The sequence below is a fragment of the Canis lupus genome, chromosome 1 (assembly GCF_011100685.1).
Source record: "Canis lupus familiaris isolate Mischka breed German Shepherd chromosome 1, alternate assembly UU_Cfam_GSD_1.0, whole genome shotgun sequence".
Classification (NCBI taxonomy): domain Eukaryota; kingdom Metazoa; phylum Chordata; class Mammalia; order Carnivora; family Canidae; genus Canis; species Canis lupus.
Window position 1 is genome coordinate 99,393,248 of NC_049222.1, and position 25,002 is coordinate 99,418,249.

The following is a 25,002-nucleotide window of genomic DNA, read 5'->3' on the forward strand; positions in this document are numbered from 1 at the left end:
CAGACACATGGATAAGAAATTATGCATTCTCAAAAATCACAAAAGCTTTCTAGAATATGTAGAAGAAATCAGCATAGTTACTGATGCTCCCTGAAATATTATAATTTCCAACCAGTGAAAAACTTAAGCATTCAAAGTTAAGTGGAAATGAAACAGACTTGCGTAAACTGTTTTGTCACTAAGTTACTTGGTCATTTCTCCCAGATAAATAAGCTTTGACTTGTGGTACAGTATTCTTTTGAGCTGCACACCAGAATTTACTGAACAGATACTTATTAAAACTAGATTTATTTGTAGGTGGAGTTTGCAAAAATTAATTGGCTATTTGATATGCTTCAAATATTAATTGTTTTAATTTTTTAAAAGGTCTACTGTGGAAAAATTCCCCCTGGCCTTTTCACTTATAATTTTTCTCATATTTTACTAAAAATAAGTGTATTAGCTAGATTTATTTTTTGTACTCCATTTACAAATAACTTCAGTTTTAACATCTCCCTGTGTCCCTCTGTTCACCTAGCTCCTATCCCTCCATCAGGAAACACTGTTATTACTCTATTTTTCCAGCGATTGTCTCAGGGTAGGTATACACAACTTGATATGATTTAATCATTTCCCCCTTCCCTTTTTCACACAGATATTCATGTACCCTACACAGCACTGTGCTTTGCTTTTATCACTGGGCAGATATCTTGGGGACCTTTCAGTACCAGTAATCATGGAGCTTCTTTAATCTTTTTTGTTGCAGGCAAACCCATTTATGGATGGGTTAATTAATCCAGTCACCTCTTTTTTTTTTTAAAAGATTTATTTATTTATTCATGAGAGACACAGAAAAAGAGGCAGAGACACAGGCAGAGGGAGAAGTAGGTTCCACGCAGTGAGACTGATGCAGGACTCAATCCTGGAACCCCAGGATCACGCCTGAGCCCAAGGCAGATGCTCAACCACTAAGCCACCCAGGTGACCCCCAGTCACCTCTTGATGGATGACATTTAGGTTTTCAATCTACTGCTTTTACAAAGAAACAAAAAAATACTGCGGTGAATTCTCATAGTGTGTTCTCACAGATACATTTATTAGCTCTTGCCACGGTATCACTGATTAACATACCATCCCCAGACTCCTGGGGTCACAGCAAGTGAGTCTTTCTTGCTTGTAGGTCTGGAGATCAACTGTCTACTATGGTGGACACAGCCTGGGCTCAGCTGAGTAGCTGCTTCAGGCTGCAAATCACCTACGACTAACACTAGTCTGCAGAATGGTTTCAAGTTGGCCTCAAAACTCTCTCACCCTCCTTGGACCAGGGCCGGCCCAAAGCACAGCATACGGCAGAGGTGCAAGCCAACCAAACCACTCAGGCACTAAGAATAGTCATGTCTTTTGTCCAGTTTTCCATTGGGTATTAGTCTCCATGGATTTATAGGAACTCTTGCTTATTAAAGATATAGCCCTTTAAGTATAAAATAAGTTGTACATTTTCCAAGTTTGTCGTGTCTTTCAATTTTATGGGATGTTTGCCAAGTAGTATCTCACTTTGATGTAGCCAAAGGTATCGAGCCTTTCTGTTCAGAGCTTCCAGGCTCTGTGACATCATTAGAAAAGCTGTGTCCATACCAGGTCATAGCGCAGTGAGCTTTATGATTTTTTTCATTTAAATCTTAGATTCATGTGTAGTGTATCCTCTGTATATGGCATGATATATGAATTCACTTTTTTTCTTGAAAATGTAATTTCTCTAGCAGCATATGGATTTGAAATGCAACCTTTATTGTATTCTAAATTCTGTGTGTATCTGGGACTATTTTCTGACCGTTCTGTGCCATTGGCTGTCTATTCCACATTGTCTTAGGTACTAAGCACCATGCTGTGTTTTGATGTCTGAGGTCCCCAGTTGCTGTTCTTTTTCAAAAATGTCCTGGCTGCTCGTTTTTCCTCTCCCACCCCCAATTTAGATTTTAAAATCATCTTTGTAGGCTTAAAATAACAAACAACAATTCCTAATAGCGTTTGTTTTTTTAAAATCAGAGCTGAGTTAATCTAGGAAATAACTCAGAGGGGCTTGGCATTTTTATTCCTTTGAGTCTTCCTGTCCAAGAACTTGGTAGTTTCCTCTTTGTTCACATGTTGTTGTTGTTTTTATGTCGCTTAAAAAAAATGTATAGGTCTTTGTGTTGGGGGGGTTCCCATGATACGTTCAGGTTCAAGGATTCAAGAGGAAACACTGTTATGCACATGGTTAGTATATATTACAGAAAGACGATGTGGATCAGCATCAGCCAAGGGGCAATAATAAGTCTTAGTAAGTTTTTAAGGGTTAAAATCATAGAAAGTATCTTTTTCATTCTAAATGGGATGAAACTCAATCAATAAAGTAAACTAATTTTCACAACCATCTGGAAATTAAACTCACTTTTAAACAACCAATAACTCAAAGATAAATCACAAGGGAAATCAGTATCTTGAGACAGATGAAAACAAACATGGTGTTCAGAGACCACTGGGCATGGCACCAATGCCATGATGGAGATGTACAGCTGGACATCCACACATCAAAGAACAAGAGTCTCAAAAAAACAACAAACTGCATGTCTTAAGGAACTGGAGAAAGAAGAACAAACTGAACTCAAAGCTCATAGAAGGAAGGAAACATTAAAGACAAGAATGGAGAGAAACAAAACAGAGAATGAAAGAATGGGAAAGAAAATGAGTGAAACCCAAAGTTGGTTCTTCAAGTTGTTTTTAATGATTTTGTTTTTAAGAAATCTCTAAGCCCAGCATGGGGCTGGAACTCACCACCCTGAGACCAAGAGTCTCATCAACTGAGCCAGCCAAGTGCCCCCAAAGGTGGTTCTTTAAAAGATCAACACATCTGACAAACTCTCAGCTAAGAGGACTAGGATAAAAAGAGAGAAGACTCAAGCCACTAGCACCATAAATGGAAGTGGTGTCATTACTACCCGTTCTACAGAAACAAGAAGGACGAAGGCTCCATAGAAGGTGCCTGTGGGAGGTTGTCGAGTGCAGCAAGGCTGCAAGACACAAAGTTGGGGGCCTCTGAAGTGTGCAGGATTTGGGTGTCCCGACCCCACTGGAGTAGCCCTTTCCTGGCCAACCCCCACACCCCGCCCCCTGCCTGAAGTCCTCATTGCCCATCACCAAGGTATCCTGAGGAGGCTTTCAGTCAATTTTCCTATATGTTTGATCACCAGCACCTGTGTTACTTACCTACACGGGGCAGTTGATTCACCAACGAGGCGGACCACATCACACGATGCCCGTGGTTCTTTGTTAATGAACAAATCTAGTAAGAATCACAGAGGACGTTCTCAACAGAAGACAAGTGGTGGCCATGTCGAGGTTCAATTTAGTCTGTCTAGGCCACAAGGCCTCCTGCTGCCTGCCTTATTCAGGGCGGGTGGCCCCCCAAGGGCATCGGCACCCCCCACATGATCCCCATTGCTTCCCCCTGGGTCCCTATTCTGTCCTTCAGCTGTCCACCCCAGGAAACGGTGACTGTGTGCACGTGTCATATCAGCTATGACTCTGCTGCCTGTGTCCATGATTACCAGGGACCTCTCTGTCCCATCACCACCATTTGAGGTTGAGTGGCAGTCGTCTGCTGGGAGTTGGAGGGCTGCACAGTGGCCCAGCAGGCAGCGGCTCCCACACTTTCAGGAAATGTAGCCCAACAGTCACACCACTGGGGTTCCACTGGGACAGAGGGCAGTCCCGGTCACATCACATGGTGTGACCACAGTGAGGTCACCAGGTTGCAGGCTGCGGCTGGACTTCGTCAGGTTTCTGGAGCAGACGCATGAGTCTACCCTCGCAAGTGAGCTCACCAGAGTGTCCACGTGCCCCTTCTGATAACCATCCAATCCTGGGAATGGATCTTCATACGGGCATTGAGGTGTCCTACTTTTGTGTGATTTCATAGGGCCGTGTTTACACGGACCTCTCTTTAACAGTCCAGTTTTCCATGGCCCACCTGCCTGACCATGTGGCTGAAACATTGGCCACAGCCTCTCAGTCAGTAAAAACCCACACGGAGTGACATTTATTGGTTAATGTTCAGTTCTTCCACCAAGGTGAGCACCATGCAATTCAGCAGAGTTGATGCATGCAACACCAGAGGGTCTCCAGCACTCAACTGTAGTGCACTGACCTTCCAACCAGGACGTTAATGGGAAGCCGGACCCTGAGCTGCCCTCTGTAAACCAGACAGCTGTTTGTTGGTGAATAGAGACCTGCAGGCCCAGCCGCTCCTGAGGCGGTTCTGAAGTTGGCCCACCTGCAAATGAATATGAGCACCTCCTTGCACCTGCAGCAGCGTGCTCCTGTGTAAACCATTCCATGTTGTGTGGAGCACTTCCGGGTACTGCCTGCCTTATTGAAGGGTGTCTCTGACATCCATCCAACAGATTATGGGTATTTCAGGTTTCAGGATTATTTTACACCTTCAGTCATTGGGGCGGTTTCAATTAATGCCCAATGGCAAGCTAGTAGCCTTATCTCAAACAGCGTAGATCTTGTCTCTGAATCTGGAAATGTTCTGGTCCAAAATCCCTGTGGCTGCCACTGGGTGGCACTCATGTCCTTTTGCCATAGTTCCCGTCTAGGCTCATCTAGAGCCATCCTCCTTCTCCATGGACCACACAGCGCTGTTGTGCAGAGAACTTGTGCCATTACTCCAGCTTCTACTACGTCATTAGTTAAAGTGGGAATTAACAAGTTCTATGGGCTCAAGCAATTCCATGGGTTCCATTAACATGTCCAGTTGTCTTGTTTTTCAGTATTGGGGATAGAAAAAATAACTCCTAATCAGACATAACATCTATCAATTAGCACATTTAGGTAAAGGAAATGCAACCACTTCACATAAAGTCTATACACATATTCCAATTTTCCTCCAAACTGACACCATAACCCCATCAACCTGTCAATCACTGCATCTTCATAGCCTTCCCATCTAACTGTAGCCCCATCAGGACCTCACCACCAGGATTGGGAATCACAATGCATTGGGGTCTCCCATCAAAGTGTCCTAGAAAAATTCGTTCTCCAATATCCAGTTATCTTACCCACACAGATGCAGATGGCCTTGGGCCCCTAGCTGGAGATTGGGTCAAAAGACCCTGACTCTTTCAATAACCCTGATCTCAAATAATTTGCTGGACTGTTACCCTTAGTGATTCCAGCCCATATTTCTCATGGTCATCTGCCTTCTGGCTTTTCCAATTCCTCCAAACTAGAGTAAATAGAGAGGACTCTTTTAGGGATTTTCACTGTGGGGGGACTGCATAGGGTCCCATCGGTACACCCAACCTCCATTAGTGCTGCATGAAGATATTTGTTTCAATCCCACTGAAGTCTGCTTTATTAATAACAGTTCAAAGATTTCCATGCTGCTGTGGAAAGTCCCTTGACTATCCTCTTTGTCATTCCCCAACTCTCATTATTCTAATTATCTTTTTGGTAAGACCAAAAAGGGAAAGGTGATGACCCTAATCCACACGATGGGACAATTCCATCACATTATACTCCTCAGTTTCAATAATTTCTTAATTTTGTCCCCCAGCCACCTGGACTACCTTCTTGGTGGCCAAGAAGTCTTAGAAGTGCTTGTTATCTGTTGTTCCAACATAGTCTCCCTCTTTGGTAGCATTCCAGAAGCTAGCAGCTGTAGCTCGGATCAGCAGAAATCCAAGTTTGGCGTGAGGTTCCCCATTAAACACTCTCCTTCACATCCTTTCCTCTTCTCCTTACCCTCCTCCTCCCTCTCCTCCTCCTCCTCCTTCTTTAGAAAAGTCTGTGTCTTTATTGGCCAAATAGGATACTTGAGAGGGGTGAACCTCGAGGAGTGAGTGGCCTGATGCCAGGCCTGCCGTACTTCACAGGATTGCAGGTGTTGGAGAACTCACCCTGGTAGTGCCCAATCATCTCAGGCTTGATTTCCACCTGGTTGAAGATCTTGCTGTAATAGACACCAACCATGCTGGCCCCCATCTTGGGCAGCATGATCATGTCCCACAGGTGTGTCTTAACCACCTCAGGCTTTCCCATGAGAGGAGCTTCCTTCTTGGCCTTGGACAGGTGCTTCAGCAGTGAGGGCTGCTTCCTCTGTAAACCCCAGTTCAGTATCCACCACTGCTGGGCACTGTACAGTTGGATCAGCTGCTCAGGAAATATGTCCAACAGCTGGCCAAGGTCCATGCCACAGTAAGTGAACTTGTGAAAGATGCACTTCTTCTTCTGCTCCACTTCCGCCATCTTTGTCAGGCTTCAGAAAGGACCACCCGCACTCTGTGCAGACAACAACAACCAAAGAGTTATATATATAGCTTGTTTCTTCTTGTTTTGCGTTCTCTTATATCTCTAGTGAGGCCGCTTCTTGGGAGTTGGGTCTATCAGTCCTAAATTCCATTGGTAACTTTTATGTCTAGTAATTGATCTCAGCACAGCTACTGTTTCATACCCTGAATGACTCAGTAGCTACCAAGGGCTAAAGTCACCCTTCCTTTTCCCAAAGAACACTTTCACTGTGTTTCAGTAAGCTAGGATTAGTACAGCAAACCCCACTTAAGGCACCAACTGTGTCACGGGTCCCCAAGGCCTCTCTCAGTTTTGATGATTTGCTAAATGGACTTATAGGACCCAGGAAAACTGTTATGTCACAGTTATGAGTTATTATAGGTAACAAACACAGATTGAAATCAGCAAAGAAAAATAAAAAGGGGAAATCCAGGAAAACCAGACACAGGCTTCCAGTTGTTCTCTCCCAGGACAGCACTTAATTCTCCATAATGATAAGTGACAACATGTGCAAAGTGTTGCCAACCAGGGAAGCTAACCCTAGAGGCTTGGTGCCCAGGAATTTGACTGGAGTTCTGTCATGTAGGCATGCGGCACCCTAACTACTTGGCTCCAGCTGCTCCAGAGACCAGATTGACAGCAAGGTGCAGAGCCCCAAGCAAACAGAAACAGGCAGGCCCCATAAATCATGTTGTTAGCATCAAGGATCTAGCACTGCCCAAGACTCCAGGGAAGTAAAGACATTCTTATGAGACCAGATATTCCAAAGGCTCAGAGGTTATCTGCCAAGAGCCAGTCAAGGGCCATTGTTTTGAGCACCCCACACCCACTGAGTCAATCCTTTACTATGTGGTCTTGCACATTTTTGTTAAGTTTCCAATTAGGTATTTTTTAAGTCACTCTTGTAAATGGGATGTTTAATGTATTAAACCTGTTATTCATATTATAAAACTATCAGTGCCCATCTGTTAATGTTGCACCATATAACCTTCCTGAATTCACCTGCTTATTATTAGGTTTGGTTCTCATGGGCTTTCCAGATACACATTCTCGTCACCTACAAATAATCATAGCTTTCTGATTGCTGCTATAATGATCCAACTAAACAGTTCAGCAGGTATAGTTCCTGATTTTTATTCCTGATAGTCATTATTATTATACAAGTTTATAGGATACCAACTAGTACTTTCATCCATTAGAAACTTGGGCTTTATGACCAGCATGGTTTATGAGCATTTGCTACCATTAGCTCCTGTTTGAACAGCCCTTTTCCTCCTTTTAAGATCAGCCAAAGTCTGTGTATTTAACCTAAGGTGGATGAAAATAAACCCTTAGGAAGGTTACCTTGGAAATAACAAGCTCTAGGAGCACCTGGGGGGCTCAGCGGTTAAGCGTCTGCCTTTGGCTCAGGTTGTGATCCTGGGATCCCGGGATTAAGTCCTACTCAGCCTCCCTGCATGGAGCCTACTTCTCTCTCTGCCTATGTCTCTGCGTCTCTCTCTGTGTCTCTCATGAATAAATAAAATAAAATAATAAAATAAAATAAAATAAAATAACAAGCTCTAAGTCCACAGAAGTACGTCTTAAATACACAAACTACTTGAATATGCCATCTGCATCATGGTCTCCCTCCCCAGAGTCCAGGCTCACCCTGTTCCAGGCAACCAGACTGCTGTCTGATTAACCCCCCAACCTTTAGGCTGTACCCTACATGTACAGCCAGAGTTTTTCTTGAGGACAGGACCCAGAGCCCCACAGTGGGTGCTGAGGGCTGTAAGGCAGGGAGCCCCCCCATCTGAATTCTGTTTGACGGATGTGGGCAGCTCCTGGTGAGGCATAGAGGGGCAGAGCGACAGCCCCTGCCAGCAGCCTGGTTGGGGAGGGAGCTGTAAGAAAGGGGGTGTGGGGGAGGCCCATGCCAGCCCACGTGGGCTCCACAAATATGTGGAGAGTGATGCGAGAAGGTCAGAGCTGTCCACTATTTCTCTCTGGGGATACTTCCTTTCCCAGGTGGACAGATCGTTTATACATAGGTGTCCCCATGTTTTATTTTTATTTTTTTAAGATTTTATTGATTTATTCATGAGAGACACAGAGAGAGAGGCAGAGACATAGGCAGAGGGAGCAGGCTTCATGAGGGGAGCCCAATGTGGGACTCGATCCCAGGTCTCCAGGATCATGCCCAGAGCTGAAGGCATATGCTTAACCACTGAACCACCCAGGTATCCCAAGTCCCCACGTTTAAATAGTTTACAGTAGGCCACTCTGCTTTTACCAAAGACCTACATCAGTACCTTCTTTCACTGATGAAAAGAAACCTGAAAAGAACTGTCACTTTTAGGAAAAAAAATCAAGATCAAAAATAGCTTTCCATGTTTGTATTGCAGCGACCACCGAGGGTGGCCCTGCCAGCTCCTGGGGAACCACGCTCAGCACATCAGCATCTGGCCGCCGGAGCTTTGAACTGTGTCTCCATATGCTTTATGCATCTGTTAGCAAGATGTGTCCCTAAAGCATCAAAAAGGGCTTAGAGGGGTTATTTTTTGAGTCTGGGAAATTTTCAGGAGTTTTGGGGTAGCCCTCTCCTTTTGGATAGCGGGACACCCGTGCTCCTGCTCTGTGTCTCCTCTGTGGCTCCTTCCTCCAGAGCACAGCTGGCCTGCCTCCTGTTTTGCTGCCACGTCCCCTACTAAAGCGGCTCTTACATTTAGAAATGGTTGAAAAAAATTAAAAGAAGAAGGTTCCATGGCACACATAAATTATATGAAATTCAGATTTCAGTGTTTATGAATACTTATTGGAACACGGCCACACCCATCCATGAGTGTCTACACCGCTTGGCAGTAAAGGGACAACTTGAGTACTTGCAACAGAGACTGTGTGGCCCTCGATGCCCAAACATCTACTACCTGGTCCTTTGTGGAGACTTTGTCAACGCTGCTCTAAACACTCAGAGAAGGCAAAGCTTCTCCTCACTTGATGGTGGCCACCAGCAAACAGGCAGTCAGGGCGGGCTGGTGCAGAGGACAGCGTGAGCTGAGTACTGTTGAGGTGTCCCCTGTGCTGCCCCCACCCGCCGCCCGCCGTCACCACCAGGACTTAGTACCCACCCTGATTGCAGTGGCATCCTCCTCAGGAGTGTTGGTGTGGGACTCCCCAGCCAGGCCATGAGGTCCTGCACCTAAGAAGACCCTTTTGTCCCCCGAAAGGAAGTGGCCTTGCCTGAAATGATCTGTGTGACTCTGTCCTGCCTTTAGAAGTCTTTCCTGTTTGTAGCCCCCTTGCTGCTCCTTCCCAGTTGCTAGACGGGATGCTTCCCGATTCGCCAATTGTTGAGTAGAGTCAATCAGATCCTCAGATTTCCTCAGTTGGCTTTTGTTTCTTCAGGGGCCTGAGGATGGCAGTCAGGGCAGGCCTGCTCCCACGAGAAGCCCGCGGGCGAGGGGCCGTGTCATGGGGCAAGGCCTGAGAAACTGAGGCCACGGTGCCATCTGTTTGGGCTCTGGAGGTGTCAGAAGGTGGCAGTGTCCCTCCAGGATGACGGGAGGTCCTGGGGACAGAGGGGAGCTGCTCCCAAAGTGGAAGCAGTTAGGGACCCAGACCCCAGCTGACGGCCAAGGTGAAAGAGTAGGGTGAACTGACTGCTTCCCACCAGCTTCTGCTGGGGGCTAGGCCCAGACACTTCACGGGAGGAGACAGGAGCCCACACGGAATTCCGGGGACACTCGCTCAGAAAGGGTCACTGCTCCTGGGGGCCAGGACCTGGGGCACAGCGCACGCTCTATGGGGGGCCAGACGGGGGAAGCCGTGGAGGGAGGACCTGGACAGGGTCACAGCACAGCGGAGTGGGGTGGCCCAGGGGAGCCGGGGTTAGACGGGCCAGGGGAGCACAGGAGGCTGAGCGCCCCTCACTAACCTGAAGGTCAGACTTCTAGTCAGCCTCCCCCTCGGAGGAGAGAAACAGGGCAGAGCTCAGGGTTTGACTCTTGTTACTAAAGTCAATGAAGTCAGAGGATAACAAACCGTAGACTTTCGTGAGAAAACACGGGGCCGAGATGAGCTCAGAGTGAAGGCTGCACAATTGGGAAACCACTTTACCAGACCCGAAGCGACTTAGCCAGATACACGCCGCCTTCACTGCCTGGCCCTTCAGCTTCCAACGGGCTGGGTGTTACAGGGTCGCGGGGGCCACATCTCCCGGAGCTGAAGAGCCATCCCGTGACACCCAAGGGTGAGTGAGCATTTATTAAATGCAGGTGAGAAGAGGGAAGAGAGACAAAGGCTGTAGGGTGAGCGCAGGGAACGGAGCTCAGAGGTTGGTCACCATCATCTTTACGAGGTCTCACCAGGAGCGTGTGGCCTCCAATTCTGGTGCCGTGTTGGTTTGTCCCCTGTCTCTTCCTCCCTCGGTCTCCGCATCTCCACTGCCGGGAGCAGTTTGGGGGCGGGGGGTGCCTTAGGGGCTCCTATGTCCCAGCCTGTCCCCCACCTCCTCAGAGGACAGGACCCTGGCCGGACCGACTGACATGCCTCCTAATGACGAGCGGGGCTGCGGGAGAGTGTGCGTCTCCGAGGAACCTGGAAGGAGGCTCGAAGGCGCTGAGGCAGCCGCGCACCCCTCAGGTCTCAGGGATCTTCCCAGGGTTGCAAGCTGCGCGAGACCTTCACTGACGCCTGCTTACCCTTGCCTGTTTTCTGTATCGATAGTCCAAGCTGAAGAGTTTAGGCTCAAAAGTTGAAGAAGAAAGTAGGAGGTGATGAGGGGTGACCGGGGTCACAGATGCGGGGGACGGAGTGACGAGAGGGATTCCTCACTCTCAATGGTTGGTCAGGTTTGCTGAAGCCCGCGGGGCGCCCCACGCTCATGACTGCTGTGGACTGCTTGCGGCAGAGGAAGTGAACAAGTTGTTTCTCTCCCTTCACTGGATTTACTGCCTAACGTGCCACGTTTATTTTTTTTTAATTTTTTAATTTTTTATTTTATTTATTATTTGTGATAGTCACACACACAGAGAGAGAGAGAGGCAGAGACATAGGCAGAGGGAGAAGCAGGCTCCATGCACCCGGAGCCCGATGTGGGATTCGATCCCGGGTCTCCAGGATCGCACCCTGGGCCAAAGGCAGGCGCCAAACCGCTGCGCCACCCAGGGATCCCTATTTTTTTTTTTTAAAGATTTTATTTATTTATTTATTCATGAGAGACACACACAGAGAGAGGCAGAGACACAGGCAGAGGGAGAAGCAGGCTCCATGCAGGAAGCCTGATGTAGGATTTGATCCCGGGACTCCAGGATCACACCCTGGGCCAAAGACAGGCGCCAAACCACTGAGCAACCCAGGGATCCCCCACGTGCTGCATTTATAACATAGGACCCGTCTTCTCAGTGACTCTGAGAAGGAACTTAATACACAGATTTAGTTTATAACCATGCTACCTAGCTTTTATTGATCCCATAAGACCAAGGGACTAAGGAGGAAAACAACCAGGCCCAGCATAAAACTTGAATTCCAAATGACTCTAGTCTTAGCAAAGTCTGAGAGGAACCAGGTTTCCCTGTGGATCAGGGAAAGGCTAACCTCCTCAGGTTCTACGTCTGAATCTGGAGAGGAGCAGCCCCGATGGGGAGGGTCCTCTGGGTCTCACTTACAACACCCGGCCGTTCGGACAGTACTCACAGGACTAGTCAAGCTACCAACATAGAGATTGTGTTTCCAGTAAGTTCTGCTAACGGCTCTTACTGAGCAAAATATCCACCATCCAAACCGAATTTTGTTTGGGCCCAGGGGGTTTGTTACCATTGTTATCAACACCTTGGAGTGCCACCCTGATTAAAAGTTTCATACTTCTCTCTGCTTCCCAAAATCTAGACAGACATGATAACAGGGAAAATGTACAAACTAGTAATTGGGGGACGGAGAGAGCTCGCTCGCACACCACCTACCACCCTAAGATGGTTAGGCAGTGACTGCTCCTTTGATTTATTTTTGTTTCCTTATTGTCTGTAGTCTTCAAAAATGAATCATATTCCAGCTGCACATATTAAAACCCTTACAAAAACACTGCATCTTATTTTAGCTTAAAAGGAAATGTGTAGTTTGGAGCTTTAAAGTAATAGGGACCCGAGTCTTTGTGTTGTGCTTCAAAGCCGAATGTGCCTCTTCTGCACCAAGTGAGGCCAGCCATCAGCCCGTTGGGTACAGTAAGTGCAGCTCCAGATGCCGCTAGGAAGGAAGGCAGCTAGCTGCGTGTGTCTCAGAAAGAAGGTGCACGTTACTGCAGAATTCATCTAGAATTCTTACATGGAAGTTGGACATTGAACATGGGGTATATTAACCTGCAGAGAGATAACTGTTTAACCTACAAATACTCACAACTTATTTCCTATACTAAAGTCTGCCAAAACCTGATCAGACACTCCCCTTGCTAATTTTAGGCATTTAAGCAAAAATACTAAAGCTGTCAGATTTTTGAAAACCATGCACACTTTTAAAATTGTGCTTAGAAGCTACATAGTTCTATATAAATATATTTAAAGGTGGAAATAGGAAACAGTTTTAAAAAGTCATGTAGAAATTAAAGTTAAATTAAAATTAGTGTTTTTATTTATTCATGAGAGACACACAGAGAGAGGCAGGGACACAGGCAGAGGCAGAAGCAGGCTCCCTATGGGGAGCCCCATGTGGGACTCGATCCCAGGACCCCGAGGTCACACCCTGAGCCAAAGGCAGATGCTCAACCAACCACTGAGCCACCCAGGTGACCCAAAAGTAAGTATTTAAAGAATGATTTCTGCTTCCAAAGCAGAGTAAACATAAGAACAGATGAAGTCTAGGAAACAATTGCTTTCTGACACTGGCTCGCAGGTGAAGGGCAGTGACCACAGCTTACTGAGGAGACAGCCAGGGTGCCCCCTGGAAGGCAGGTGGTCCACCTGAGTCAGAGGCAGGTGCTTGGGGTTTGCAGGGTAGAAGGCAGGGAGAGGAGTGAGTTCTGAGGGGTGGAGGGTCACCTGGAGTGCTGAACTCTGAGTCGTATGTGAGCAGAGGGAGCCACCAGCAAGGGGCCGGTATGTCACCAAGGTCTGTGGGGCCGGGAGCCATCTCTGCTCCACCAGGCAGAGGAGAAGACATGCTTCCCCCCACAGGGCAGGGTGCTGGGAGGGGCATTCCTTGGGGGTGTGGCAGGATCAGCCCTAAAATAAAAGTGCTCTGGCCCCAGAAAACATTGCTTAAGAGCCAGCCTTGAAAATTCAGACCACTCCAAGGGACTCAGATGCATTCCCAAGGAAGACCCACTAATGTTCACAGAAACCCAAAAATAGCTCCTGCCCAACAAGGTGAGCCTCACTGTGTATGGTACTGCAAGGAAAAAAAGTCAGCTAATAAAAAATGTAAAAATTAAAAATAGTAATGACAGATATAAGGATTAGCAGATAAGAATTTTGAATAAATGATCATAAGCATATTACTCATGGAGCAAACATGTTAGGAGAGAGAGGGGAAATATGAAAAAAACCAAATCGAGCTATTCAAGATGAAAATACACTGGATGGGATTCATACAAGATTGGATAACACGGAAGAAAAGATGGATGAACTTGAAGAAACAGAAATGGAAACTATCCAAAGTGAAACATGAAGTGAAAAGACTGACATCAGGGCTGCATCAATGAGCCAGGGGCGGCCCCGTTCACTGGAGCACAACCGTTTGGCATCCCCCAGAAGAGCAGAGGAAGAGAGCATTACAGAAAAAGTAACACAGCAAAATTTCCAAATCTGATAAAAACTCTAAGCCAGTAATTCCAGCTGGGGGTGATGTTATCCTTGAGGACATTTTTCAGTGTCTGGAGGCAGCTAGGAAGTAGCCCTGGCACCCAGGGGGCAGGGGGCAGGGAGGCTGCTACACATTCTGCAAGCTGTAGACGCCCCCAGGCCCCTTGGTGTCCACACTGGACCCAGAGGTCTGAGAAGCTCAGTCAGCCCCAGCAGGAAGAGAAAGGGGGGGTTGGAAGAAGAGCGCAAGACAAGTCATAAACAGATTGCTCAAATCAGTGATATTGGGAAATCTCAAAAACAGTCGGAAGTAAAACGTGTTACATACACAAGGACTCAGAAAAAATGACTGCGTACTTCTTCCAGAAACAAGTGGGAGGCAGAACCACACATCCTTGAAGCCTTGAGGGCAACGGCGGGGCTGACACCCCATGTTTTTAACCCAGCAAAAGTAATTTGAAGACTAAGTCAAACCAAACACTGTTTTAGATACAGTAAAACTGAAAGAATTCATCCCCAGAAGACCTGCAGCACAGGCTGTGTTGTTTTATGTTGTTCAGGCAGAAGGAAGTCAGGCCAGATTGAAACCCTCGAGGAGAAAGGATGAATCATGACAGTGATAAGGAGTTTCACAGAAGGCTTGAGCTCTCTGACCAACCACTCACCCACTGGATGTTTATAAGCACTTCCTCCAGCAACAGCAGAACCGCGTTCTTCTCCAGTGCACAAGGAACTTAAACCAGAAGACACCATGTTCTGGGCTATAAAACAGGTGTCAATAAGTGGAAAATAACTTAAATCACACAAAGCATGTTCTCTGATCACAATAGAGTTACATTAGAGATAAATGTTAGAAGGATATCTGGAAAATCACCAAAATACTTGGAAACTAAATAATGCACTTCTAAAAACAGCCTGTTGGTAGGAAGATGTAAAAAAGAAAAGCATAAAATATTTTGGCTTGGGATCCCTGGGTGGCGCAGCGGTTTGGCGCCTGCCTTTGGCCCAGGGCGCGATCCTGGAGACCCGGGATCGAATCCCACATCAGGCTCCCGGTGCATGAAGCCTGCTTCTCCTTCTGCCTGTGTCTCTGCCTCTCTCTCTCTCTCTCTCTCTCTCTCTCTGTGACTATCATAAATAAATAAAAAAAAAATTAAAAAAAAAAAATTTTGGCTTGAGTGAAAAAAAAAACCCTGCAGTATACCTAAATTTTAGGAATACAGTTTTCAGCAATCCTCAGAAAGGAATTTACAGTACAAAAACTCTTATTAAGAGAAAAATAGAAGGGACTCAAGTCAATGACCCACTCAGCTTTGACCTTACAAAAATGGAAATAAAAGAAGATCAAATTCAGCATTAAATAAGCAGAAGAGAGGAAATAATAAAAAACAGAAACTGTTAAGACATAAACAAGAGAAAATATAAGTGAAACCAAAAACTGGTTCTCTGAGAATAAAATTGAAAAACTTCTGGACACACTGATTTGGTGGGGGAGAAGGAAACAATAAATTACCAATATCAAGAATGAGAGAGGTGATATTCTTACAGATGCAACAAATGTTTTAAAATAAGAGAATAATATAAAACATTTCATGTCAATGTGTTTGACAACTTACATGAAATAAAGCTACCAAAGATTACTCAGGAAGAAAGTGTTCATTAGGGTAACCCTGTAGGTATCTGAACTTGTAGTTAAAAACATTCTCACACCAACTGCAAGGCCAAACAGCTTCACTGGGGAATCCAGCCCAATTTTCTTTTTCTTGAGAGAGAGGGAGGGGGGCGGTTTGCACATGTGCGTGAGCAGGGGTGGGGGAAAGGGAGACGGAGAATCTCAAGCAGGCTCTGAGCTGAGCACAAAGCCCAATGCAGGGCTTGATCCCACAGCCCTGAGATCACAACCTGAGCTGTAACAAAAAGTCAGATGCTTAGCTTACTAAGCCACCCAGGCACCTCTGGGGAATCCAACCAAATCTTTAACGAAAAAATAGCACCAATTCTACATAAGCTCTCTCAAACATGTGAACTAATGCAGTCCACAAGGCCAGTGTTATTCTGACCCCAAAACCATACTAAAACACAAGATATGAAAACTACAGATCAACGTGTGAAAATCTGTAGCAAAATTTTAGAGAATCAAATAATATATAAAAAGACAACACATCACAACCAAGTAGGATCCTCCAAGAATGCACAGTTGGTTAAATGTTCAAAAATCGTTCAATATAATTTACCCCATTAACAGACTAGGAAATAAAAACTGTTCGATCATCTCAATAGATGCAGAAAGAGCATTTGGCAAAATCCAACTGTGAAAATTAAAAATCCTTGGCAAAGTAAGAATGAGAGGGAACTTCTTCAACATGGGAAAGGGCACAGGCAGTAAACAACCAACATATTTCATAGTGAAAGACTGAATGCTTTCTGCCTGCAATCAGAAACAACATGAGAATGTCTGCTCTCACCACTTGTGTTCCTGTAAAAGACATCCATACTGGAAAGGAAGATGTAAAACTACCTTTACTTGGAGTCATCATGACTGACTATATAGAAAATCCTACATAATCTATAAATCCTACATAATCTACAAAAAAAGGAACTAAATGAGTTTACTACAGTGGTGAGATACAAGATAAATATACACAGATCAATTATTTATATAACAGCAACAAAAAATGGGAAATTTTAGATTTTAAAATGCTATTTACAATAGCATCAAAAATAGGAACTACGTAGGGATACATTTAGCAAAACATATGCATGACTTATACACTGAAAACTATAAAACAGTGCTCAGAAAAAAAAGTCAAAGACTAAATAATAAATATACTTTGTTTATGGATCTTAAAGCTCAATTCTTCCCAAAACTGTTGTATAGTTCAACCCAATCCCCATCAAAACCCCGAAAGGAGTTTTTGTAGAAATTAACAAGATAATTCTAAGTTTGAAAAAAATACAAAGGACCTAGATTAATCAAAACAACTTTAAAAACAATAACAGAAAGGGAAGACTTAACCCGATTTTGAGATTTATTATATAGTTATAATAATCAGGGTAGTGTGATATTGCTGCCTTGGGACAGAATCAAGAATTGACATAGGACAGCCTGGGTGGCTCAGCAGTTAACACTGCCTTCGGCCCGGGTGTGATCCTGGAGACCCAGGATTGAGTCCCACGTTGAGCTCCCTGTGTGGAGCCTGCTTCTCCCTCTGCCTGTGTCTCTGCCTCTCTCTTTCTCTGTGTGTCTCTCATGAATGCATGCATGCATGAATGAATGAATGAATAGATAAATAAATAAAATCTTAAAAAAAAAAAGAATAGACATAGATCCAGATATAGTCAAATGGTTTTCCACAAAGATGCCAAGGGAGTTCATGGGGGAAAGATAGTCTTTTCAGCAAATGGTTCTCTGAAATAAATGTCAGAAAATGTGATTATGGATTTCTATAGTAAGTGTATATTTAGAGTTTGGGGGGTTTGGTGTTTTTAAGAAACTGCTTAACTAATTTTCAGAGTGGTTGTGCAACTTAAAATTCCTTCTACTAATGGACCAGGGATTCAAGTTCTCTGAAACTTGTCAGTGGTGAAGTAGGTTTTCTTCCCTTGTTCCCATGTCAGGAGGGGAGCATTCAGTCTTTCATTTTCCTTCTACTCCTGCATCATTGGAACTTTTTATTGTGAATGTGTGCTGGATTTCCCAAATGTTTTATTTTCTGCATGAATTGAGATGAATATATGATATTTTATTGTATCACATTAATTGATTTTCAGATGTTAGAATTATCTTAGAACAAACCTCACATGGTCATGGTGTATAATCCTTTTCATGTATTGCTGAATTTAGCTTGGGAATATTTTGTTAAGAAATATTGTGACTAGGGGATGGCCCCGTTGGTTGAGTGTCCAGCTCTTGACATAGTTAAAAACTATGTAATCCCAGCTCAAGTCATAATCTTGGGGTCTTGAGATGGAGCCCAACATGGGCTATGCGCTCAGCAAGGAATCTGCCTGAGATTCTCTCTCCCTCTAGCCCTCCTTCCATCCACTTGCATGTGTGCACACTCTCTCTTTAAAATAAAAAAATTAATAAATCTTTAGGAATTTTGTGAATATGATCAGACTGGATATCATTCTAAAAAGTTTTTTCTTGTGATGTCTTTGTCTGGCTTTGGTATCAGGGTCACAATGGCCTCATTGAAGAGGTGGGAAGGCTCCTTTCTCACTTTTCTAGAATAATTTTTGATGTTTTAATATTCCTTCTTTAAATGTTTGACAAAATTGGCCAGTAATGTCATTGGGGTTATGATTTTTTTTTTGCAAAAAGTTTTAAACTAAATTAAATTAATTTGAATTAATTAGTTTTCTTGTTACAGGTTTATTCAGATATTCTACTTCTTCTTGAGTCAATTTTGGTAATTTGTGTTTTTCTAAGAATTAATCTGCTTTAATAAGTTGTCTAATTTATTCCATTTTTAAAAAGATTTTATTTATTTATTCATGAGAGACAGAGAGAGAGAGAGAGAGAGAGAGAGGCAGAGACACAGGCAGAGAAAGAAGCAGGCTCCAGAAGGGAGTCTGACGTGGGACTCAATCCCAGGTCTCCAGGATCAGGCCCTGGGTCTGGGCTGAAGGCAGCACTAAACCGCTGAGCCAACCTGGGCTGCCCCATGTCTAATTTATTCCTATAAGTAGTTCAGGATATTCTCTCACAGCCATGTTGATTTCTGTAAGGTCAGGTTTCTTTTTTTTTTTTTTCTTTCTTTCTTTTTCTTTTTCTTTTTTTTATTGACAGAGAGAGGGAGGGCAAGAGAGCACAAGCAGGGGGAGTGGCAGAGGGAGAGGGAGAAGCAGACTCCCCACTGAGCAGAGAGCCCGACATGGGACTCAATCCCAGGACCCTGGGATCATGACCTGAGCTGAAGGCAGACGCTTAAACGACTCAGCCCCCCAGGTGCCCTGTAAGGTCAGCTTTGAAGTCCATTTTTCCCTTTCTGGTTTTGGTAATTTGTGTCTTATTTTTTATTTCTCAGTTAATATATAGCTAAGGGTTTGTCAATTTTGTGGTCTTTTCCTGGAATCAACTTTAGGTTTCATTGATTATTGATTTGTTTTCCTATTGATTTTTGCTTTTAATCTTTATTATTTCTTTCCTTCTATTTGCTTTACAATTGATTTGTTCTTCCTTTTTCAGTTTCTTATGGTGGATGCTTGAGTTGTCAACGCTCCTGTCTCCCTGGTCTTTGGCCCCACAGCTTACTCAGCCTGGGACTGAGTGTTTCTATCTCAGGCATGCGACCCTTCTTTCGAGTCTCCAAACCCTTCAGATCCCTGTAGTGTGCACCTGTGCTGCCCCTGCCTGGGGGGCGAGGAGCAGGGAGGGGGCGGCTGGCTGCAGTTCTGCGCTTGCAGGGCCACAGCTCGGACAGCGTTTGTCGGACCGCCTGGAGGTCCTAGGCTTGTGGCCACATGGAGCTGAAAGCCCACTCCTGGGCTGATTGCAGCTGGTTCCCCTGCTCTGACACCCAGGCACCCCTGTTCTTTCTGTGACCCTAGGGATCCCGGACCACGCTGTCCCACCTCGAATTCCACCCTTGTTTACCACCTGAGCGCCTTGCAGGCAGGGATGTACTTGCTCCAGCAGATTTCGCAGAGTCCTGACTCTGTGCCCCATGACTCTATCACTTCTGGGTGCCGGCTAACGGAGGCTCCCGGTCCTGCAGTTTATCTTCCCATATACCACCTCAGATTCACTTCTCCGCACCTCCTATCTTGCAGAAAGTGGTCACATTTCCACTTGGAGAGTTGCAGCAATTCTTAGATCCCTGGCTGAGTTTGCAGGTGTTCCAAATGCTCTGATAGCTGTCTAGCTGAATTCCTGTGACCAGATGACATTAAGATCTCCTACTTCCCCACCTTGGACTCCTATTATTCCTGTTGCTGTGGCCTGACTTGTTTCCATCTAAAATTCTTACGTCCAAACCCTAACCCCTGGTGTGATGGCAGAGATAGGGCCTAGAGGAGGTGATAAAGGTTAAATGAGGTGACTAGGGTGGGGCCTCAATCCTAAAGGGTTAGTGCCTTTAGGAGAAGAAGGGGCACCAGAGCTCACTCTCTCTGCTGCAAGAGAACACAGGGAAAGGCTGGAGAGGCCTCACCAGATCCCAACCATGCTGGCACCCTGATCTTGGACAGCCTCTTGGATGGTGAGAAATAAAGGTCGGTTGTGTAAGCCGCCCAGTTTGAGGTGTTTGTATTGAATGGCCCCAGCTGGTGTGGACATGCAATGCTCCCGAAGGAAGATTTCTCCTCCTTCCACCCTGTTCTCCCTCCTGCACCCCTCTTCTCCTTCCCCTGGGAACCCTCTATCCCCAGCCTCCTAGGTCCACGGGTCCACAGCTGTGTGCAGCTAGCAGAGGGCACTGGCAGCCAGAGTCCCCAAAGTTGGCTTCCAAGTCCACCTGCATTCAGGAGTTCTGGGGGTCAGACCTCATCATTTGAAAGACTTTCTCCCTTCTGTTCTTAACAGTGTCCTCTGGAGCACAGATTTTAAGTTTGATGAAGTCCACTTTATTTATTTATTTTTTCTTTTTGCTTGTACTTGTGGTGTTGCATCTAAGAAACCAAAGTCACAAAGATTTATACCTATGTTCTCTTCTAACAGCATCGTAGCTTTACTCTTCTATTTAGGTATTTGATCCATTTAATTTCACATCTGGTGTAAGACAGGGTTCCGACTTCATTCTTTTGTGTGTGGATTTCCTATTGTCCCTAAAGGATTTGCTGAAAATCAATGCACCATAAAAGTGTAGGTTAATTTCTGTACTCTCGATTTTATTCTATTGATTAATTTCTGAAGAAAAAAAAAGCCAGCTGGAATTTTTTAAAACATTTTTAAAATATTTTATTTATTCATTCATGAGACATACACACACACACAGAGAGAGAGAGAGAGGCAGAGACACGGGCAGAGGGAGAAGCAGGCTCCATGCAGGGAGCCTGATGTGGGACTCGATCCTGGGACTCCAGGATCACACCCTGGATCGAAGGCAGGCGCTAAACCGCTGAGCTACCCAGAGATCCCCACCAGCTGGAATTTTGATAGGGATTGTGTGAAATCTAAGATTAATTTGAGGAGTATGTCAGAGCTTCAAAAGGCAAAGGGGCTCTTTGCAGGAGTGGAGGTTCTTGCAGACGATCTCAACTGTTGGATGATAATCCCGATGCGATGGCCCCTGCCAGAGCCGTCCTGGTTCAAGCGAGAGAACCCCCACCACTGGCCATCTGAGAGAGAGGTGAGGTCCCAGCAGGAAAGCTCAAGGGACAGAGGGGTCCCAGGCAGAAAGCCAACTGGGAAAGGCGCCCAAAGCAGCTCCCTCTCAGCAGCTATATCACTGCAGTCGTGACAATATTAACTCAGCAACTTTACCAACTGTACTGTCCTCCTTCCAATACAAGAGAGTCATGTCAGCCCTATAGGTGGTGGATGAGCACACTACTGCTACACCGGTGTATTTGTAAAAGACCAGAAACAACCTACGTGTCCTTCGGTGGAGTGGACAGATGGCTCACGTAAACCACGGAGAAGTATGCAGCCACGAAAGTGTTTGCTGAGAGGAACCGGTGAGCATCACACATTATCACTTTTTTTAAATGAGAAGAAATATATGCTTGTATATCATCTCTTTGAGGGGGGCTTACTTTTCTCCATGTATTTTTTTCATGTACAAATAGGCGTAATTTTCATATCATTCGTTTCTTTTATCTCTGACAAAAATGAGAACTTTGAATTAAGACCTTGCTCATCAGATAAAAGCCATAGTGTACTTTCTGTTTATATTTCTCAGTTATGTTTCTTGTAACGCTAGTACAATATCACCACCAGGAGGCTGGGATGGATACAAGCCACCCATCTAATTCAGATCTCACTATGTGTACTTTTATGTGTACTCACTGAGTGTGTGTTCTGTGCAATTTTATCACTGGTATTTGTGTTACACATCAGAGCAAGAAACAGAACATGTCCATGACCACATCCCCCATGTTGCCTTTTATATCCTCACACATCATCCCCAACCCCAACTTCTGGCAACATGTTCTCCATTTCCTTAATTTTGTCACTTCAAGACCATCATATGAATGGAATCACACATTGTGAAAACTTTGGGAGTGGTTTTTTTCACTCAGCGTAATTCTCTGAATATTTACCCAGGTTGCTGTGTGTTGCATAGCTCATTCCTTTTATTACTCAGTAGTATTTCATGATACAGATGTACCACAGTGTTTTGTTTTGTTTTTTAACCATTAACCTAATGGAAGATATTTTGGATGGTTTCCGGTTTGGGATTTTTACAAATAAGGCTGCTGTGAACATTTGTGTGCACAATTTTATATGAATACAAATTCTCATTTAAGTGTCCAGGAATGAAATTACTGGGTCCTGTGGCAAGAGCACATTCAGTTGTATAGGAAAAGGACAAATAGCTCTCTGGAAGGCAATGTATGAGTGATCATTTCTCTGCATCTTTGCCAGCATTTGTTGCTGCCACTGTTTTTTTTTATATTAGCCATTCTGATAGGTGTATAGTTTATGTTTTTTATTTATTTTTTTAGAATTTATTTATTCATGAGAGACACAGAGAGAGTCAGAGATGCAGGCAGAGGGAGAAGCAGGCTCCATTCAAGGAACCCGATGTGGGACTCCATCCTGGGTCTCCAGGATCACGCCCTGGACTGAAGGTGGCGCCAAACCGCTGAGCCACTGGGGCTGCCCATGTTCTTTTATTTTTTAACATTTTTTTGGATTAAAAAAATTTTAAGCAATCTCTACACCTAACATGGGACTCGAACTCACAAACCTGAGATCAAGTCACATGTTCTATCAACTGAGCCAGCCATGTGCCCCTATTTCTAAAAATATGCATATTACCTAAAACCATAACAGCATTTTCAAAATGCTTATGTAGGCAGGCACATGAGAGCAACTGATAAATGGGATACCAATAGATTAACTTAAAATAAGAAGTAGGTCAAAGCATGAGGTCAGATCGTGTTTGCTGGTCATGCATCTATCCCTGGCATGGGCAGCTTCCTAGAAGTCAAGGGATACTCATATGGCAGCCTGGCACATTAGAGCAGACAGAGGGAAATGATTCTTTTTTTTTTTTTAAATGAAGATAATATCATTCCAACATGGAAACATATGAACATTTTTATTAGAATTTCAAAATAGATACAAAAGTCTAGAGCACAACAATAGTGTGTGCACTCACTCCACTCCAACTGCCACCAACAAGTGCTTCTTTCATCAACCTCATTGCCCCTTTTTCTGGAATAAACTCAAAGCATCCTGTGCTCCACCCATAAGCACTTTGGGTGCATTTATATCCCAAAGGGCATTTTCTTATGTATTAATCACACCTAAAATTAACAATAATTCCTTTTAAAGAATGTTAGAGGAAAAATGACTCCCGATACTCCCACCCTCATTCAAACCGTGGTGATTCCACGGCTCCTCCGGTTGTGTGGGCAGCATGCAAGGATCCAGCAAGGCTGGCTCCAGAGATGAGTGCACAGGGACCCTCTCTTCTGTTTCTGCCACCGCTTAACATTGTATGACATCCAGTTCCACTTAGCTCCATCTTCTTAACCAGGAGAGTTGGATAATTTTCATACGTCTTTAAGAATACCTTCTTTACGAGTCTTTTTTTTTTTCATTTATTTCTTTTGAATGCTAATATAAAAATCCTCAACAAAACACTAACCAACCAAATTCTGCTGCTTATTGAAAGAATTATACAGTCCAACCAAATGGGATTTATTCCCATAATGCAAGGATGGTTCAACATAAGAACATCAACCAACGTAGGGGGCGCACCGGGGTGGCTCCGCGGGTGAAGCGTCTGCCGTCAGCTCGGGTCATGATCCCGGGGTCCTGGAAAGGAGCCCCACGTTGGGGGGAGGTCCCTGCTTAGCGGGGAGTCCGCTTTCTCCCTCTCCCTCTGCCCGTCCCCTTGCTCCTGCTCTTTCTCTCACATGAATAGAATCTTAAGAAAAAAAAGAAAGAAAATCAAGCAATGTAAGACACCACATTACAGAATAAAGGGGGAAATTCACATGATCATCTCAATGGATGCGGAAGACCATGTAGTCAAGTCTAGCACCTTTATGATAAACAGGCTAGGAGAAGGGAGCTTCCTCCACACGCGGGAGGAGCCCAGGGAAGCCCGCTGTCTCGGTGTACAACTGAGCGCTCCTTCCGGAGGTCAGACAAGGACGCCCGCAGTCCCCACGTCTGTCCACCGAGTACAAGTTCCGGCCACAGCAGTCAGCCAAGGTGTCCACACCCGACAGCGAAAGTAAGATCTTACAGAGAGAAAGCCCGGACACGCTGTCAGCGCTCACGAAGGAGTCCAGCACCGTGAGAGGACGACAAACCAACACACGCAGGAACCCCGCGCATTTGCACACACAGCCCTGCACGAGCTCGTCGGAAACGAACAAAACAGCGCCACGGACAACAGCATAAACACGACTGACGGAGTAAACCAAGGACGCAGGGGCTTGTAGACTGAAAACTACGACACTGCTGGAAGAAGCGAAAGAAGATACTCTGTGCCGGCCAGCCTCCCCGGCAGCGGCGCACCACTCTCTGCTGGCAGGACAGTCGCCCACTGCGGCCTGCGGCGGTACTACAGCCCCCACAATACCTCGGGGGGCGGCGGCGGAAGCCACAGCGTTGGTCAGTCACGGCCGGCGGTGGCGTGGAGCACGACGGGTCTTGTAGTGGGCGCGGGGCGGTGACTGAGGCAAAAGCGTTAGAAGGGGCCCGCGCGAGCGCAAGCCGCAGGCCAATCACGGCCGAGCCCGGCGGCGCGGGGCACGACGGGCCTTGTAGTCGGGGCGGGCGGGACTACGGCCC

The 25,002-nt window shown here is 45.3% G+C and overlaps 1 pseudogene; it reads right to left on the minus strand.

Annotated features, from left to right (window-relative positions):
- Positions 1-961: 961 nt before the first annotated feature.
- On the minus strand, positions 962-24,931 carry LOC119870863 (annotated as a pseudogene).
- Between the last annotated feature and the right edge of the window lie 71 nt (positions 24,932-25,002).